Source organism: Crinia signifera, chromosome 6 (assembly GCF_055691185.1).
Source record: "Crinia signifera chromosome 6, ASM5569118v1, whole genome shotgun sequence".
NCBI classification, from domain to species: domain Eukaryota; kingdom Metazoa; phylum Chordata; class Amphibia; order Anura; family Myobatrachidae; genus Crinia; species Crinia signifera.
This window is the reverse complement of record NC_139222.1, coordinates 64,563,744-64,586,034: the sequence shown is the minus strand read 5'-3', so window position 1 is coordinate 64,586,034 and position 22,291 is coordinate 64,563,744.

Here is a 22,291-nt window from a genome sequence, read left to right as displayed (position 1 = left end):
GACCTAAGTAAGTTATGGAGAGCAAATAAATTCCTTATGCAAATTAGTTTGGAAATTAGACCATCTGATTGGCTGATGCAATTCTCATTAGGGATGGCCATCGGCCATCGATGTTTATAAACCATTGATGGGTTATGGTCGATGTTCCTTAGTTTTGACATCGATCGGGTTGAACCAGATGGTTTCACACAATCAATGTCAAGCTCAAACTACTAGTTTTGTTTTGCTATTTCCTGGGACACGGAGCATAGCTCCACCCACGACACCAGTGACGCCCCGCCCCCGTATTCTGATTGGCCCACAGGCCAGTCAGTCAAATTTAATGAATGACCACTGATATGTAACAACATTGATGGCAAAGTCCACAATGGCCATCATTAATAATCATTCAAAACAATCCTTTCCGATTGGTTTATGTACTGTCAGTCAACAGTTTTCTATTTTACTACTTTTGATGGGACCATCATGCACTAGTCTTCAACCAGGAAGCCAATTGGTCAAGAATGTTCTTGTTATCAACCATCTTTGGCTGGTTTTGAAGGTTTTCAATTAGACTAGGGTGAGGAAGGACCAAAGTAAGTTATGGAGAGCAAATAAATTCCTTATGCAAATTAGTTTGGAAATTAGACCATCTGATTGAATGATGCAATTCTCATTAGGGATGGCCATCGATGTTTATAAACCATCGATGGGTTATGGTCGATGTTCCTTAGTTTTGACATCGATCCGGTTGAACCAGATGGTTTCACACAATCAATGTCAAGCTCAAACTACTAGTTTTGTTTTGCTATTTCCTGGGACACGGAGCATAGCTCCACCCACGACACCAGTGAAGCCCCGCCCCCGTATTCTGATTGGCCCACAGGCCAGTCAGTCAAATATAATGAATGACCACTGATATGTAACAACATTGATGGCAAAGGCCACAATGGTCCTCATTAATACTCATTCAAAACAATCCTTTCCGATTGGTTTATGTACTGTCAGTCAACAGTTTTCTATTTTACTACTTTTAATGGGACCATCATGCACTAGTCTTCAACCAGGAAACCAATTGGTCAAGAATGTTCTTGTTATCAACCATCTTTGGCTGGTTTTGAAGGTTTTCAATTAGACTAGGGTGAGGAAGGACCTAAGTAAGTTATGGAGAGCAAATAAATTCCTTATGCAAATTAGTTTGGAAATTAGACCATCTGATTGGCTGATGCAATTCTCATTAGGGATGGCCATCGGCCATCGATGTTTATAAACCATTGATGGGTTATGGTCGATGTTCCTTAGTTTTGACATCGATCGGGTTGAACCAGATGGTTTCACACAATCAATGTCAAGCTCAAACTACTAGTTTTGTTTTGCTATTTCCTGGGACACGGAGCATAGCTCCACCCACGACACCAGTGAAGCCCCGCCCCCGTATTTTGATTGGCCCACTATCCAGTCAGTCAAATATAATGAATGACCACTGATATGTAACAACATTGATGGCAAAGGCCACAATGGCCATCATTAATACTCATTCAAAACAATCCTTTCCGATTGTTTATTGTACTGTCAGTCAACAGTTTTCTATTTTACTACTTTTGATGGGACCATCATGTAATAGTCTTCAACCAGGAAGCCAATTGGTCAAGAATGTTCTTGTTATCAACCATCTTTGGCTGGTTTTGAAGGTTTTCATTTAGACTAGGGTGAGGAAGGACCTAAGTAAGTTATTAGGAGCAAATAAATTCCTTATGCAAATTAGTTTGGAAATTAGACCATCTGATTGGCTGATGCAATTCTCATTATGGATGTCCATCGGCCATCGATGTTTATAAACCATCGATGGGTTATGGTCGATGTTCCTTAGTTTTGACATTGATCGGGTTGAACCAGATGGTTTCACACAATCAATGTCAAGCTCAAACTACTAGTTTTGTTTTGCTATTTCCTGGGACACGGAGCATAGCTCCACCTACGACACCAGTGAAGCCCCGCTTCCGTATTCTGATTGGCCCACAGGCCAGTCAGTCAAATATAATGAATGACCACTGATATGTAACAACATTGATGGCAAAGGCCACAATGGCCATCATTAATACTCATTCAAAACAATCCTTTCCGATTGGTTTATGTACTGTCAGTCAACAGTTTTCTATTTTACTACTTTTGATGGGACCATCATGCACTAGTCTTCAACCAGGAAGCCAATTGGTAAAGAATGTTCTTGTTATCAACCATCTTTGGCTGCTTTTGAAGGTTTTCAATTAGACTAGGGTGAGGAAGGACCTAATTAAGTTATGGAGAGCAAATAAATTCCTTATGAAAAATAGTTTGGAAATTAGACCATCTGATTGGCTGATGCAATTCTCATTAGGGACGGCCATCGGCCATCGATGGTTATAAACCATCGATGGGTTATGGTCGATGTTCCTTAGTTTTGACATCGATCGGGTTGAACCAGATGGTTTCACACAATCAATGTCAAGCTCAAACTACTAGTTTTGTTTTGCTATTTCCTAGGACACGGAGCATAGCTCCACCCACGACACCTGTGAAGCCCCGCCCCCGTATTCTGATTGTCCCACAGGCCAGTCAGTCAAATATAATGAATGACCACTGATATGTAACAACATTGATGGCAAAGGCCACAATGGCCATCATTAATACTCATTCAAAACAATCCTTTCCGTTTATTTTATGTACTGTCAGTCAACAGTTTTCTATTTTACTACTTTTGATGGGACCATCATGCACTAGTCTTCAACCAGTGTGCCAATTGGTCAAGAATGTTCTTGTTATCAACCATCTTTGGCTGGTTTTGAAGGTTTTCAATTAGACTAGGGTGCGGAAGGACCTAAGTAAATTATGGAGAGCAAATAAATTCCTTATGCAAATTAGTTTGGAAATTAGACCATCTGATTGGCTGATGCAATTCTCATTAGGGATGGCCATCAGCCATCGGCCATCGATGTTTATAAACCATCGATGGGTTATGGTCGATGTTCCTTAGTTTTGACATCGATCGGGTTGAACCAGATGGTTTCACACAATCAATGTCAAGCTCAAACTACTAGTTTTGTTTTGCTATTTCCTGGGACATGGAGCATAGCTCCACCCACGACACCAGTGAAGCCCGCCCCCGTATTCTGATTGTCCCACAGGCCAGTCAGTCAAATATAATGAATGACCACTGATATGTAACAACATTGATGGCAAAGGCCACAATGGCCATCATTAATACTCATTCAAAACAATCCTTTCCGATTGGTTTATGTACTGTCAGTCAACAGTTTTCTATTTTACTACTTTTGATGGGACCATCATGCAATAGTCTTCAACCAGGAAGCCAATTGGTCAAGAATGTTCTTGTTATCAACCATCTTTGGCTGCTTTTGAAGGTTTTCAATTAGACTAGGGTGAGGAAGGACCTAAGTAAGTTATGGAGAGCAAATAAATTCCTTATGCAAATTAGTTTGGAAATTAGACCATCTGATTGGCTGATGCAATTCTCATTAGGGACGGCCATCGGCCATCGATGGTTATAAACCATCGATGGGTTATGGTCGATGTTCCTTAGTTTTGACATCGATCGGGTTGAACCAGATGGTTTCACACAATCAATGTCAAGCTCAAACTACTAGTTTTGTTTTGCTATTTCCTAGGACACGGAGCATAGCCCCGCCCCCGTATTCTGATTGGCCCACAGGCCAGTCAGTCAAATATAATGAATGTCCACTGATATGTAACAACATTGATGGCAAAGGCCACAATGGCCATCATTAATACTCATTCAAAACAATCCTTTCCGATTGGTTTATGTACTGTCAGTCAACAGTTTTCTATTTTACTACTTTTGATGGGAACATCATGCAATAGTCTTCAACCAGGAAGACAATTGGTCAAGAATGTTCTTGTGATCAACCATCTTTGGCTGGTTTTGAAGGTTTTCAATTAGACTAGGGTGAGGAAGGACCTAAGTAAGTTATGGAGAGCAAATAAATTCCTTATGCAAATTAGTTTGGAAATTAGACCATCTGATTGGCTGATGCAATTCTCATTAGGGATGGCCATCGGCCATCGATGTTTATAAACTATCAATGGGTTATGGTCGATGTTCCTTAGTTTTGACATCGATCGGGTTGAACCAGATGGTTTCACACAATCAATGTCAAGCTCAAACTACTAGTTTTGTTTTGCTATTTCCTGGGACACGGAGCATAGCTCCACCCACGACACCAGTGAAGCCCCGCCCCCGTATTCTGATTGGCCCACAGGCCAGTCAGTCAAATATAATGAATGACCACTGATATGTAACAACATTGATGGCAAAGGCCACAATGGCCATCATTAATACTCATTCAAAACAATCCTTTCCGATTGGTTTATGTATTATCAGTCAACAGTTTTCTATTTTACTACTTTTGATGGGACCATCATGAAATAGTCTTCAACCAGGAAGCCAATTGGTCAAGAATGTTCTTGTTATCAACCATCTTTGGCTGGTTTTGAAGGTTTTCAATTAGACTAGGGTGAGGAAGGACCTAAGTAAGTTATGGAGAGCAAATAAATTCCTTATGCAAATTAGTTTGGAAATTAGACCATCTGATTGGTTGATGCAATTCTCATTAGGGATGGCCATCGGCCATCGGCCATCGGCCATCGATGTTTATAAACCATCGATGGGTTATGGTCGATGTTCCTTAGTTTTGACATCGATCGGGTTGAACCAGATGGTTTCACACAATCAATGTCAAGCTCAAACTACTAGTTTTGTTTTGCTATTTCCTGGGACACGGAGCATAGCTCCACCCACGACACCAGTGAAGCCCCGCCCCCGTATTCTGATTGGCCCACAGGCCAGTCAGTCAAATATAATGAATGACCACTGATATGTAACAACATTGATGGCAAAGGCCACAATGGCCATCAATAATACTCATTCGAAACAATCCTTTCCGATTGGTTTATGTACTGTCAGTCAACAGTTTTCTATTTTACTACTTTTGATGGGACCATCATGCAATAGTCTTCAACCAGGAAGCCATTTGGTCAAGAATGTTCTTGTTATCAACCATCTTTGGCTGGTTTTGAAGGTTTTCAATTAGACTAGGGTGCGGAAGGACCTAAGTAAGTTATGGAGAGCAAATAAATTCCTTATGCAAATTAGTTTGGAAATTAGACCATCTGATTGGCTGATGCAATTCTCATTAGGGATGGCCATCGATGTTTATAAAGCATCGATGGGTTATGGTCGCTGTTCCTTAGTTTTGACATCGATCGGGTTGAACCAGATGGTTTCACACAATCAATGTCAAGCTCAAACTACTAGTTTTCTTTTGCTATTTCCTGGGACACGGAGCATAGCTCCAACCACGACACCAGTGAAGCCCCGCCCCCGTATTCTGATTGGCCCACAGGCCAGTCAGTCAAATATAATGAATGACCACTGATATGTAACAACATTGATGGCAAAGGCCACAATGGCCATCATTAATAATCATTCAAAACAATCCTTTCCGATTGGTTTATGTACTGTCAGTCAACAGTTTTCTATTTTACTACTTTTGATGGGACCATCATGCACTAGTCTTCAACCAGGAAGCCAATTGGTCAAGAATGTTCTTGTTATCAACCATCTTTGGCTGGTTTTGAAGGTTTTCAATTAGACTAGGGTGAGGAAGGACCAAAGTAAGTTATGGAGAGCAAATAAATTCCTTATGCAAATTAGTTTGGAAATTAGACCATCTGATTGGCTGATGCAATTCTCATTAGGGATGGCCATCGGCCATCGATGTTTATAAACCATCGATGGGTTATGGTCGATGTTCCTTAGTTTTGACATAGATCGGGTTGAACCAGATGGTTTCACACAATCAATGTCAAGCTCAAACTACTAGTTTTGTTTTGCTATTTCCTGGGACACGGAGCATAGCTCCACCCACGACACCAGTGAAGCCCCACCCCCGTATTCTGATTGGCCCACAGGCCAGTCAGTCAAATATAATGAATGACCACTGATATGTAACAACATTGATGGCAAAGGCCACAATGGCCATCAATAATACTCATTCGAAACAATCCTTTCCGAATGGTTTATGTACTGTCAGTCAACAGTTTTCTATTTTACTACTTTTGATGGGACCATCATGCAATAGTCTTCAACCAGGAAGCCAATTGGTCAAGAATGTTCTTGTTATCAACCATCTTTGGCTGGTTTTGAAGGTTTTCAATTAGACTAGGGTGCGGAAGGACCTAAGTAAGTTATGGAGAGCAAATAAATTCCTTATGCAAATTAGTTTGGAAATTAGACCATCTGATTGGCTGATGCAATTCTCATTAGGGATGGCCATCGATGTTTATAAAGCATCGATGGGTTATGGTCGATGTTCCTTAGTTTTGACATCGATCGGGTTGAACCAGATGGTTTCACACAATCAATGTCAAGCTCAAACTACTAGTTTTCTTTTGCTATTTCCTGGGACACGGAGCATAGCTCCAACCACGACACCAGTAAAGCCCCGCCCCCGTATTCTGATTGGCCCACAGGCCAGTCAGTCAAATATAATGAATGACCACTGATATGTAACAACATTGATGGCAAAGGCCACAATGGCCATCATTAATAATCATTCAAAACAATCCTTTCCGATTGGTTTATGTACTGTCAGTCAACAGTTTTCTATTTTACTACTTTTGATGGGACCATCATGCACTAGTCTTCAACCAGGAAGCCAGTTGGTCAAGAATGTTCTTGTTATCAACCATCTTTGGCTGGTTTTGAAGGTTTTCAATTAGACTAGGGTGAGGAAGGACCAAAGTAAGTTATGGAGAGCAAATAAATTTCTTATGCAAATTAGTTTGGAAATTAGACCATCTGATTGGCTGATGCAATTCTCATTAGGGATGGCCATCGGCCATCGATGTTTATAAACCATCGATAAGTTATGGTCGATGTTCCTTAGTTTTGACATAGATCGGGTTGAACCAGATGGTTTCACACAATCAATGTCAAGCTCAAACTACTAGTTTTGTTTTGCTATTTCCTGGGACACGGAGCATAGCTCCACCCACGACACCAGTGAAGCCCCGCCCCCGTATTCTGATTGGCCCACAGGCCAGTCAGTCAAATATAATGAATGACCACTGATATGTAACAACATTGATGGCAAAGGCCACAATGGCCATCAATAATACTCATTTGAAACAATCCTTTCCGATTGGTTTATGTACTGTCAGTCAACAGTTTTCAATTTTACTACTTTTGATGGGACCATCATGCAATAGTCTTCAACCAGGAAGCCAATTGGTCAAGAATGTTCTTGTTATCAACCATCTTTGGCTGGTTTTGAAGGTTTTCAATTAGACTAGGGTGCGGAAGGACCTAAGTAAGTTATGGAGAGCAAATAAATTCCTTATGCAAATTAGTTTGGAAATTAGACCATCTGATTGGCTGATGCAATTCTCATTAGGGATGGCCATCGATGTTTATAAAGCATCGATGGGTTATGGTCGATGTTCCTTAGTTTTGACATCGATCGGGTTGAACCAGATGGTTTCACACAATCAATGTCAAGCTCAAACTACTAGTTTTCTTTTGCTATTTCCTGGGACACGGAGCATAGCTCCAACCACGACACCAGTGAAGCCCCGCCCCCGTATTCTGATTGGCCCACAGGCCAGTCAGTAAAAAATAATGAATGACCACTGATATGTAACAACATTGATGGCAAAGGCCACAATGGTCCTCATTAATACTCATTCAAAACAATCCTTTCCGATTGGTTTATGTACTGTCAGTCAACAGTTTTCTATTTTACTACTTTTAATGGGACCATCATCCACTAGTCTTCAACCAGGAAGCCAATTGGTCAAGAATGTTCTTGTTATCAACCATCTTTGGCTGGTTTTGAAGGTTTTCAATTAGACTAGGGTGAGGAAGGACCTAAGTAAGTTATGGAGAGCAAATAAATTCCTTATGCAAATTAGTTTGGAAATTAGACCATCTGATTGGCTGATGCAATTCTCATTAGGGATGGCCATCGGCCATCGATGTTTATAAACCATTGATGGGTTATGGTCGATGTTCCTTAGTTTTGACATCGATCGGGTTGAACCAGATGGTTTCACACAATCAATGTCAAGCTCAAACTACTAGTTTTGTTTTGCTATTTCCTGGGACACGGAGCATAGCTCCACCCACGACACCAGTGACGCCCCGCCCCCGTATTCTGATTGGCCCACAGGCCAGTCAGTCAAATTTAATGAATGACCACTGATATGTAACAACATTGATGGCAAAGGCCACAATGGCCATCATTAATAATCATTCAAAACAATCCTTTCCGATTGGTTTATGTACTGTCAGTCAACAGTTTTCTATTTTACTACTTTTGATGGGACCATCATGCACTAGTCTTCAACCAGGAAGCCAATTGGTCAAGAATGTTCTTGTTATCAACCATCTTTGGCTGGTTTTGAAGGTTTTCAATTAGACTAGGGTGAGGAAGGACCAAAGTAAGTTATGGAGAGCAAATAAATTCCTTATGCAAATTAGTTTGGAAATTAGACCATCTGATTGAATGATGCAATTCTCATTAGGGATGGCCATCGATGTTTATAAACCATCGATGGGTTATGGTCGATGTTCCTTAGTTTTGACATCGATCCGGTTGAACCAGATGGTTTCACACAATCAATGTCAAGCTCAAACTACTAGTTTTGTTTTGCTATTTCCTGGGACACGGAGCATAGCTCCACCCACGACACCAGTGAAGCCCCGCCCCCGTATTCTGATTGGCCCACAGGCCAGTCAGTCAAATATAATGAATGACCACTGATATGTAACAACATTGATGGCAAAGGCCACAATGGTCCTCATTAATACTCATTCAAAACAATCCTTTCCGATTGGTTTATGTACTGTCAGTCAACAGTTTTCTATTTTACTACTTTTAATGGGACCATCATGCACTAGTCTTCAACCAGGAAACCAATTGGTCAAGAATGTTCTTGTTATCAACCATCTTTGGCTGGTTTTGAAGGTTTTCAATTAGACTAGGGTGAGGAAGGACCTAAGTAAGTTATGGAGAGCAAATAAATTCCTTATGCAAATTAGTTTGGAAATTAGACCATCTGATTGGCTGATGCAATTCTCATTAGGGATGGCCATCGGCCATCGATGTTTATAAACCATTGATGGGTTATGGTCGATGTTCCTTAGTTTTGACATCGATCGGGTTGAACCAGATGGTTTCACACAATCAATGTCAAGCTCAAACTACTAGTTTTGTTTTGCTATTTCCTGGGACACGGAGCATAGCTCCACCCACGACACCAGTGAAGCCCCGCCCCCGTATTTTGATTGGCCCACTATCCAGTCAGTCAAATATAATGAATGACCACTGATATGTAACAACATTGATGGCAAAGGCCACAATGGCCATCATTAATACTCATTCAAAACAATCCTTTCCGATTGTTTATTGTACTGTCAGTCAACAGTTTTCTATTTTACTACTTTTGATGGGACCATCATGTAATAGTCTTCAACCAGGAAGCCAATTGGTCAAGAATGTTCTTGTTATCAACCATCTTTGGCTGGTTTTGAAGGTTTTCATTTAGACTAGGGTGAGGAAGGACCTAAGTAAGTTATTAGGAGCAAATAAATTCCTTATGCAAATTAGTTTGGAAATTAGACCATCTGATTGGCTGATGCAATTCTCATTATGGATGTCCATCGGCCATCGATGTTTATAAACCATCGATGGGTTATGGTCGATGTTCCTTAGTTTTGACATTGATCGGGTTGAACCAGATGGTTTCACACAATCAATGTCAAGCTCAAACTACTAGTTTTGTTTTGCTATTTCCTGGGACACGGAGCATAGCTCCACCTACGACACCAGTGAAGCCCCGCTTCCGTATTCTGATTGGCCCACAGGCCAGTCAGTCAAATATAATGTATGACCACTGATATGTAACAACATTGATGGCAAAGGCCACAATGGTCCTCATTAATACTCATTCAAAACAATCCTTTCCGATTGGTTTATGTACTGTCAGTCAACAGTTTTCTATTTTACTACTTTTAATGGGACCATCATGCACTAGTCTTCAACCAGGAAGCCAATTGGTCAAGAATGTTCTTGTTATCAACCATCTTTGGCTGGTTTTGAAGGTTTTCAATTAGACTAGGGTGCGGAAGGACCTAAGTAAGTTATGGAGAGCAAATAAATGCCTTATGCAAATTAGTTTGGAAATTAGACCATCTGATTGGCTGATGCAATTCTCATTAGGGATGGCCATCGATGTTTATAAACCATCGATGGGTTATGGTCGATGTTCCTTAGTTTTGACATCGATCGGTTTGAACCAGATGGTTTCACACAATCAATGTCAAGCTCAAACTATTAGTTTTGTTTTGCTATTTCCTGGGACATGGAGCATAGCTCCACCCATGACACCAGTGAAGCCCCGCCCTTATATTCTGATTGGCCCACAGGCCAGTCAGTCAAATATAATGAATGACCACTGATATGTAACAACATTGATGGCTAAGGCCACAATGGCCATCATTAATACTCATTCAAAACAATCCTTTCCGATTGGTTTATGTACTGTCAGTCAACAGTTTTCTATTTTACTACTTTTGATGGGATCATCATGCAATAGTCTTCAACCAGGAAGCCAATTGGTCAAGAATGTTCTTGTTATCAACCATCTTTGGCTGGTTTTCAATTAGACTAGGGTGCGGAAGGACCTAAGTAAGTTATGGAGAGCAAATAAATTCCTTATGCAAATTAGTTTGGAAATTAGACCATCTGATTGGCTGATGCAATTCTCATTTGGGATGGCCATCAGCCATCGATGTTTATAAACCATCGATGGGTTATGGTCGATGTTCCTTAGTTTTGACATTGATCGGGTTGAACCAGATGGTTTCACACAATCAATGTCAAGCTCAAACTACTAGTTTTGTTTTGCTATTTCCTGGGACACAGAGCATAGCTCCACCCACGACACCAGTGAAGCCCCACCCCCGTATTCTGATTGGCCCACAGGCCAGTCAGTCAAATATAATGAATGACCACTGATATGTAACAACATTGATGGCAAAGGCCACAATGGCCATCATTAATACTCATTCAAAACAATCCTTTCCGATTGGTTTATGTACTGTCAGTCAACAGTTTTCTATTTTACTACTTTTGATGGGACCATCATGCAATAGTCTTCAACCAGGAAGCCAATTGGTCAAGAATGTTCTTGTTATCAACCATCTTTGGCTGGTTTTGAAGGTTTTCAATTAGACTAGGGTGCGGAAGGACCTAAGTAAGTTATGGAGAGCAAATAAATTCCTTATGCAAATTAGTTTGGAAATTAGACCATCTGATTGGCTGATGCAATTCTCATTAGGGATGGCCATCGGCCATCGATGTTTATAAACCATCGATGGGTTATGGTCGATGTTCCTTAGTTTTGACATCGATCGGGTTGAACCAGATGGTTTCACACAATCAATGTCAAGCTCAAACTATTAGTTTTGTTTTGCTATTTCCTGGGACATGGAGCATAGCTCCACCCACGACACCAGTAAAGCCCCGCCCCCGTATTCTGATTGGCCCACAGGCCAGTCAGTCAAATATAATGAATGACCACTGATATGTAACAACATTGATGGCAAAGGCCACAATGGCCATCATTAATACTCATTCAAAACAATCCTTTCCGATTGGTTTATGTACTGTCAGTCAACAGTTTTCTATTTTACTACTTTTGATGGGACCATCATGCAATAGTCTTCACCCCCTAGCCAATTGGTTAAGAATGTTCTTGTTATCAACCATCTTTGGCTGGTTTTGAAGGTTTTCAATTAGACTAGGGTGAGGAAGGACCTAAGTAAGTTATGGAGAGCAAATAAATTCCTTATGCAAATTAGTTTGGAAATTAGACCATCTGATTGGCTGATGCAATTCTCATTAGGGATGGCCACCGGCAATCGATGTTTATAAACCATCGATGGGTTATGGTCGATGTTCCTTAGTTTTGACATTGATCGGGTTGAACCAGATGGTTTCACACAATCAATGTCAAGCTCAAACTACTAGTTTTGTTTTGCTATTTCCTGGGACACGGAGCATAGCTCCACCCACGACACCAGTGAAGCCCCGCCCCCTTATTCTGATTGGCACACAGGCCAGTCAGTCAAATATAATGAATGACCACTGATATGTAACAACATTGATGGCAAAGGCCACAATGGCCATCATTAATGCTCATTCAAAACAATCCTTTCCGATTGGTTTATGTACTGTCAGTCAACAGTTTTCTATTTTACTACTTTTGATGGGACCATCATGAAATAGTCTTCAACCAGGAAGCCAATTGGTCAAGAATGTTCTTGTTATCAACCATCTTTGGCTGGTTTTGAAGGTTTTCAATTAGACTAGGGTGAGGAAGGACCTAAGTAAGTTATGGAGAGCAAATAAATTCCTTATGCAAATTAGTTTGGAAATTAGACCATCTGATTGGTTGATGCAATTCTCATTAGGGATGGCCATCGGCCATCGACCATCGATGTTTTTAAACCATCGATTGGTTATGGTCGATGTTCCTTAGTTTTGACATCGATCGGGTTGAACCAGATGGTTTCACACAATCAATGTCAAGCTCAAACTACTAGTTTTGTTTTGCTATTTCCTGGGACACGGAGCATAGCCCCGCCCCCGTATTCTGATTGGCCCACAGGCCAGTCAGTCAAATATAATGAATGACCACTGATATGTAACAACATTGATGGCAAAGGCCACAATGGCCATCATTAATACTCATTCAAAACAATCCTTTCCGTTTATTTTATGTACTGTCAGTCAACAGTTTTCTATTTTACTACTTTTGATGGGACCATGATGCAATAGTCTTCAACCAGGAAGCCAATTGGTCAAGAATGTTCTTGTTATCAACCATCTTTGGCTGGTTTTGAAGGTTTTCAATTAGACTAGGGTGCGGAAGGACCTAAGTAAGTTATGGAGAGCAAATAAATGCCTTATGCAAATTAGTTTGGAAATTAGACCATCTGATTGGCTGATGCAATTCTCATTAGGGATGGCCATCGATGTTTATAAACCATCGATGGGTTATGGTCGATGTTCCTTAGTTTTGACATCGATCGGGAAGAACCAGATGGTTTCACCCAATCAATGTCAAGCTCAAACTACTAGTTTTGTTTTGCTATTTCCTGGGACACGGAGCATAGCTCCACCCACGACACCAGTGAAGCCCGCCCTCGTATTCTGATTGGCCCACAGGCCAGTCAGTCAAATATAATGAATGACCACTGATATGTAACAACATTGATGGCAAAGGCCACAATGGCCATCATTAATACTCATTCAAAACAATCCTTTCCGATTGGTTTATGTACTGTCAGTCAACAGTTTTCTATTTTACTACTTTTGATGGGACCATCATGCAATAGTCTTCAACCAGGAAGCCAATTGGTCAAGAATGTTCTTGTTATCAACCATCTTTGGCTGGTTTTGAAGGTTTTCAAATAGTCTAGGGTGAGGAAGGACCTAAGTAAGTTATGGAGAGCAAATAAATTCCTTATGCAAATTAGTTTGGAAATTAGACCATCTGATTGGCTGATGCAATTCTCATTAGGGATGGCCATCGGCCATCGATGTTTATAAACCATCGATGGGTTATGGTCGATGTTCCTTAGTTTTGACAGCGATCGGGTTGAACCAGATGGTTTCACACAATCAATGTCAAGCTCAAACTACTAGTTTTGTTTTGCTATTTCCTGGGACACGGAGCATAGCTCCACCCACGACACCAGTGAAGCCCCGCCCCCGTATTCTGATTGGCCCACAGGCCAGTCAGTCAAATATAATGAATGACCACTGATATGTAACAACATTGATGGCAAAGGCCATCATTAATACTCATTCAAAACAATCCTTTCCGATTGGTTTATGTACTGTCAGTCAATAGTTTTCTATTTTACTACTTTTGATGGGACCATCATGCAATAGTCTTCAACCAGGAAGCCAATTGGTCAAGAATGTTCTTATCAACCATCTTTGGCTGGTTTTGACGGTTTTCAATCAGACTAGGGTGAGGAAGGACCTAAGTAAGTTATGGAGAGCAAATAAATACCTTATGCAAATTAGTTTGAAAATTAGACCATCTGATTGGTTGATGCAATTCTCATTAGGGATGGCCATCGACCATCGGCCATCGATGTTTATAAACCATCGATGGGTTATGGTCGATGTTCCTTAGTTTTGACATCGATCGGGTTGAACCAGATGGTTTCACACAATCAATGTCAAGCTCAAACTACTAGTTTTGTTTTGCTATTTCCTGGGACACGGAGCATAGCTCCACCCACGACACCAGTGAAGCCCCGCCCCCGTATTCTGATTGGCCCACAGGCCAGTCAGTCAGTCAAATATAATGAATGACCACTGATATGTAACAACATTGATGGCAAAGGCCACAATGGCCATCATTAATTCTCATTCAAAACAATCCTTTCCGATTGGTTTATGTACTGTCAGTTAACAGTTTTCTATTTTACTACTTTTGATGGGACCATCATGCAATAGTCTTCAACCAGGAAGCCAATTAGTCAAGAATGTTCTTGTTATCAACCATCTTTGGCTGGTTTTGAAGGTTTTCAATTAGACTAGGGTGAGGAAGGACCTAAGTAAGTTATGGAGAGCAAATAAATTCCTTATGCAAATTAGTTTGGAAATTAGACCATCTGATTGGCTGATGCAATTCTCATTTGGGATGGCCATCGATGTTTATAAACCATCGATGGGCTATGGTCGATGTTCCTTAGTTTTGACATCGATCGGGTTGAACCAGATGGTTTCACACAATCAATGTCAAGCTCAAACTACTAGTTTTGTTTTGCTATTTCCTGGGACACGGAGCATAGCTTCACCCACGACACCAGTGAAGCCCCGCCCCCTTATTCTGATTGGCCCACAGGCCAGTCAGTCAAATATAATGAATGACCACTGATATGTAACAACATTGATGGCAAAGGCCACAATGGCCATCATTAATACTCATTCAAAACAATCCTTTCCGATTGGTTTATGTACTGTCAGTCAACAGTTTTCTATTTTACTACTTTTGATGGGACCATCATGCAATAGTCTTTAACCAGGAAGCCAATTGGTCAAGAATGTTCTTGTTATCAACCATCTTTGGCTGGTTTTGAAGGTTTTCAATTAGACTAGGGTGCGGAAGGACCTAAGTAAGTTATGGAGAGCAAATAAATGCCTTATGCAAATTAGTTTGGAAATTAGACCATCTGATTGGCTGATGCAATTCTCATTAGGGATGGCCATCGATGTTTATAAACCATCGATGGGTTATGGTCGATGTTCCTTAGTTTTGACATCGATCGGGTTGAACCAGATGGTTTCACACAATCAATGTCAAGCTCAAACTACTAGTTTTGTTTTGCTATTTCCTGGGACACAGAGCATAGCTCCACCCACGACACCAGTGAAGCCCCGCCCCCGTATTCTGATTGGCCCACAGGCCAGTCAGTCAAATATAATGAATGACCACTGATATGTAACAACATTGATGGCAAAGGCCACAATGGCCATCATTAATACTCATTCAAAACAATCCTTTCCGATTGGTTTATGTAGTCAGTCAACAGTTTTCTATTTTACTACTTTTGATGGGACCATCATGCAATAGTCTTCAACCAGGAAGCCAATTGGTCAAGAATGTTCTTGTTATCAACCATCTTTGGCTGGTTTTGAAGGTTTTCAATTAGACTAGGGTGAGGAAGGACCTAAGTAAGTTATGGAGAGCAAATAAATTCCTTATGCAAATTAGTTTGGAAATTAGACCATCTGATTGGTTGATGCAATTCTCATTAGGGATGGCCATCGGCCATCGACCATCGATGTTTTTAAACCATCGATTGGTTATGGTCGATGTTCCTTAGTTTTGACATCGATCGGGTTGAACCAGATGGTTTCACACAATCAATGTCAAGCTCAAACTACTAGTTTTGTTTTGCTATTTCCTAGGACACGGAGCATAGCCCCGCCCCCGTATTCTGATTGGCCCACAGGCCAGTCAGTCAAATATAATGAATGTCCACTGATATGTAACAACATTGATGGCAAAGGCCACAATGGCCATCATTAATACTCATTCAAAACAATCCTTTCCGATTGGTTTATGTACTGTCAGTCAACAGTTTTCTATTTTACTACTTTTGATGGGAACATCATGCAATAGTCTTCAACCAGGAAGACAATTGGTCAAGAATGTTCTTGTGATCAACCATCTTTGGCTGGTTTTGAAGGTTTTCAATTAGACTAGGGTGAGGAAGGACCTAAGTAAGTTATGGAGAGCAAATAAATTCCTTATGCAAATTAGTTTGGAAATTAGACCATCTGATTGGCTGATGCAATTCTCATTAGGGATGGCCATCGGCCATCGATGTTTATAAACTATCAATGGGTTATGGTCGATGTTCCTTAGTTTTGACATCGATCGGGTTGAACCAGATGGTTTCACACAATCAATGTCAAGCTCAAACTACTAGTTTTGTTTTGCTATTTCCTGGGACACGGAGCATAGCTCCACCCACGACACCAGTGAAGCCCCGCCCCCGTATTCTGATTGGCCCACAGGCCAGTCAGTCAAATATAATGAATGACCACTGATATGTAACAACATTGATGGCAAAGGCCACAATGGCCATCATTAATACTCATTCAAAACAATCCTTTCCGATTGGTTTATGTATTATCAGTCAACAGTTTTCTATTTTACTACTTTTGATGGGACCATCATGAAATAGTCTTCAACCAGGAAGCCAATTGGTCAAGAATGTTCTTGTTATCAACCATCTTTGGCTGGTTTTGAAGGTTTTCAATTAGACTAGGGTGAGGAAGGACCTAAGTAAGTTATGGAGAGCAAATAAATTCCTTATGCAAATTAGTTTGGAAATTAGACCATCTGATTGGTTGATGCAATTCTCATTAGGGATGGCCATCGTCCATCGTCCATCGATGTTTATAAACCATCGATGGGTTATGGTCGATGTTCCTTAGTTTTGACATCGATCGGGTTGAACCAGATGGTTTCACACAATCAATGTCAAGCTCAAACTACTAGTTTTGTTTTGCTATTTCCTAGGACACGGAGCATAGCCCCGCCCCCGTATTCTGATTGGCCCACAGGCCAGTCAGTCAAATATAATGAATGTCCACTGATATGTAACAACATTGATGGCAAAGGCCACAATGGCCATCATTAATACTCATTCAAAACAATCCTTTCCGATTGGTTTATGTACTGTCAGTCAACAGTTTTCTATTTTACTACTTTTGATGGGAACATCATGCAATAGTCTTCAACCAGGAAGACAATTGGTCAAGAATGTTCTTGTGATCAACCATCTTTGGCTGGTTTTGAAGGTTTTCAATTAGACTAGGGTGAGGAAGGACCTAAGTAAGTTATGGAGAGCAAATAAATTCCTTATGCAAATTAGTTTGGAAATTAGACCATCTGATTGGCTGATGCAATTCTCATTAGGGATGGCCATCGGCCATCGATGTTTATAAACTATCAATGGGTTATGGTCGATGTTCCTTAGTTTTGACATCGATCGGGTTGAACCAGATGGTTTCACACAATCAATGTCAAGCTCAAACTACTAGTTTTGTTTTGCTATTTCCTGGGACACGGAGCATAGCTCCACCCACGACACCAGTGAAGCCCCGCCCCCGTATTCTGATTGGCCCACAGGCCAGTCAGTCAAATATAATGAATGACCACTGATATGTAACAACATTGATGGCAAAGGCCACAATGGCCATCATTAATACTCATTCAAAACAATCCTTTCCGATTGGTTTATGTATTATCAGTCAACAGTTTTCTATTTTACTACTTTTGATGGGACCATCATGAAATAGTCTTCAACCAGGAAGCCAATTGGTCAAGAATGTTCTTGTTATCAACCATCTTTGGCTGGTTTTGAAGGTTTTCAATTAGACTAGGGTGAGGAAGGACCTAAGTAAGTTATGGAGAGCAAATAAATTCCTTATGCAAATTAGTTTGGAAATTAGACCATCTGATTGGTTGATGCAATTCTCATTAGGGATGGCCATCGTCCATCGGCCATCGATGTTTATAAACCATCGATGGGTTATGGTCGATGTTCCTTAGTTTTGACATCGATCGGGTTGAACCAGATGGTTTCACACAATCAATGTCAATCTCAAACTACTAGTTTTGTTTTGCTATTTCCTGGGACACGGAGCATAGCTCCACCCACGACACCAGTGAAGCCCCGCCCCCGTATTCTGATTGGCCCACAGGCCAGTCAGTCAAATATAATGAATGACCACTGATATGTAACAACATTGATGGCAAAGGCCACAATGGCCATCAATAATACTCATTCGAAACAATCCTTTCCGATTGGTTTATGTACTGTCAGTCAACAGTTTTCTATTTTACTACTTTTGATGGGACCATCATGCAATAGTCTTCAACCAGGAAGCCATTTGGTCAAGAATGTTCTTGTTATCAACCATCTTTGGCTGGTTTTGAAGGTTTTCAATTAGACTAGGGTGCGGAAGGACCTAAGTAAGTTATGGAGAGCAAATAAATTCCTTATGCAAATTAGTTTGGAAATTAGACCATCTGATTGGCTGATGCAATTCTCATTAGGGATGGCCATCGATGTTTATAAAGCATCGATGGGTTATGGTCGCTGTTCCTTAGTTTTGACATCGATCGGGTTGAACCAGATGGTTTCACACAATCAATGTCAAGCTCAAACTACTAGTTTTCTTTTGCTATTTCCTGGGACACGGAGCATAGCTCCAACCACGACACCAGTGAAGCCCCGCCCCCGTATTCTGATTGGCCCACAGGCCAGTCAGTCAAATATAATGAATGACCACTGATATGTAACAACATTGATGGCAAAGGCCACAATGGCCATCATTAATAATCATTCAAAACAATCCTTTCCGATTGGTTTATGTACTGTCAGTCAACAGTTTTCTATTTTACTACTTTTGATGGGACCATCATGCACTAGTCTTCAACCAGGAAGCCAATTGGTCAAGAATGTTCTTGTTATCAACCATCTTTGGCTGGTTTTGAAGGTTTTCAATTAGACTAGGGTGAGGAAGGACCAAAGTAAGTTATGGAGAGCAAATAAATTCCTTATGCAAATTAGTTTGGAAATTAGACCATCTGATTGGCTGATGCAATTCTCATTAGGGATGGCCATCGGCCATCGATGTTTATAAACCATCGATGGGTTATGGTCGATGTTCCTTAGTTTTGACATAGATCGGGTTGAACCAGATGGTTTCACACAATCAATGTCAAGCTCAAACTACTAGTTTTGTTTTGCTATTTCCTGGGACACGGAGCATAGCTCCACCCACGACACCAGTGAAGCCCCACCCCCGTATTCTGATTGGCCCACAGGCCAGTCAGTCAAATATAATGAATGACCACTGATATGTAACAACATTGATGGCAAAGGCCACAATGGCCATCAATAATACTCATTCGAAACAATCCTTTCCGAATGGTTTATGTACTGTCAGTCAACAGTTTTCTATTTTACTACTTTTGATGGGACCATCATGCAATAGTCTTCAACCAGGAAGCCAATTGGTCAAGAATGTTCTTGTTATCAACCATCTTTGGCTGGTTTTGAAGGTTTTCAATTAGACTAGGGTGCGGAAGGACCTAAGTAAGTTATGGAGAGCAAATAAATTCCTTATGCAAATTAGTTTGGAAATTAGACCATCTGATTGGCTGATGCAATTCTCATTAGGGATGGCCATCGATGTTTATAAAGCATCGATGGGTTATGGTCGATGTTCCTTAGTTTTGACATCGATCGGGTTGAACCAGATGGTTTCACACAATCAATGTCAAGCTCAAACTACTAGTTTTCTTTTGCTATTTCCTGGGACACGGAGCATAGCTCCAACCACGACACCAGTAAAGCCCCGCCCCCGTATTCTGATTGGCCCACAGGCCAGTCAGTCAAATATAATGAATGACCACTGATATGTAACAACATTGATGGCAAAGGCCACAATGGCCATCATTAATAATCATTCAAAACAATCCTTTCCGATTGGTTTATGTACTGTCAGTCAACAGTTTTCTATTTTACTACTTTTGATGGGACCATCATGCACTAGTCTTCAACCAGGAAGCCAGTTGGTCAAGAATGTTCTTGTTATCAACCATCTTTGGCTGGTTTTGAAGGTTTTCAATTAGACTAGGGTGAGGAAGGACCAAAGTAAGTTATGGAGAGCAAATAAATTCCTTATGCAAATTAGTTTGGAAATTAGACCATCTGATTGGCTGATGCAATTCTCATTAGGGATGGCCATCGGCCATCGATGTTTATAAACCATCGATGGGTTATGGTCGATGTTCCTTAGTTTTGACATAGATCGGGTTGAACCAGATGGTTTCACACAATCAATGTCAAGCTCAAACTACTAGTTTTGTTTTGCTATTTCCTGGGACACGGAGCATAGCTCCACCCACGACACCAGTGAAGCCCCGCCCCCGTATTCTGATTGGCCCACAGGCCAGTCAGTCAAATATAATGAATGACCACTGATATGTAACAACATTGATGGCAAAGGCCACAATGGCCATCAATAATACTCATTTGAAACAATCCTTTCCGATTGGTTTATGTACTGTCAGTCAACAGTTTTCAATTTTACTACTTTTGATGGGACCATCATGCAATAGTCTTCAACCAGGAAGCCAATTGGTCAAGAATGTTCTTGTTATCAACCATCTTTGGCTGGTTTTGAAGGTTTTCAATTAGACTAGGGTGCGGAAGGACCTAAGTAAGTTATGGAGAGCAAATAAATTCCTTATGCAAATTAGTTTGGAAATTAGACCATCTGATTGGCTGATGCAATTCTCATTAGGGATGGCCATCGATGTTTATAAAGCATCGATGGGTTATGGTCGATGTTCCTTAGTTTTGACATCGATCGGGTTGAACCAGATGGTTTCACACAATCAATGTCAAGCTCAAACTACTAGTTTTCTTTTGCTATTTCCTGGGACACGGAGCATAGCTCCAACCACGACACCAGTGAAGCCCCGCCCCCGTATTCTGATTGGCCCACAGGCCAGTCAGTAAAAAATAATGAATGACCACTGATATGTAACAACATTGATGGCAAAGGCCACAATGGTCCTCATTAATACTCATTCAAAACAATCCTTTCCGATTGGTTTATGTACTGTCAGTCAACAGTTTTCTATTTTACTACTTTTAATGGGACCATCATCCACTAGTCTTCAACCAGGAAGCCAATTGGTCAAGAATGTTCTTGTTATCAACCATCTTTGGCTGGTTTTGAAGGTTTTCAATTAGACTAGGGTGAGGAAGGACCTAAGTAAGTTATGGAGAGCAAATAAATTCCTTATGCAAATTAGTTTGGAAATTAGACCATCTGATTGGCTGATGCAATTCTCATTAGGGATGGCCATCGGCCATCGATGTTTATAAACCATTGATGGGTTATGGTCGATGTTCCTTAGTTTTGACATCGATCGGGTTGAACCAGATGGTTTCACACAATCAATGTCAAGCTCAAACTACTAGTTTTGTTTTGCTATTTCCTGGGACACGGAGCATAGCTCCACCCACGACACCAGTGACGCCCCGCCCCCGTATTCTGATTGGCCCACAGGCCAGTCAGTCAAATTTAATGAATGACCACTGATATGTAACAACATTGATGGCAAAGGCCACAATGGCCATCATTAATAATCATTCAAAACAATCCTTTCCGATTGGTTTATGTACTGTCAGTCAACAGTTTTCTATTTTACTACTTTTGATGGGACCATCATGCACTAGTCTTCAACCAGGAAGCCAATTGGTCAAGAATGTTCTTGTTATCAACCATCTTTGGCTGGTTTTGAAGGTTTTCAATTAGACTAGGGTGAGGAAGGACCAAAGTAAGTTATGGAGAGCAAATAAATTCCTTATGCAAATTAGTTTGGAAATTAGACCATCTGATTGAATGATGCAATTCTCATTAGGGATGGCCATCGATGTTTATAAACCATCGATGGGTTATGGTCGATGTTCCTTAGTTTTGACATCGATCCGGTTGAACCAGATGGTTTAACACAATCAATGTCAAGCTCAAACTACTAGTTTTGTTTTGCTATTTCCTGGGACACGGAGCATAGCTCCACCCACGACACCAGTGAAGCCCCGCCCCCGTAT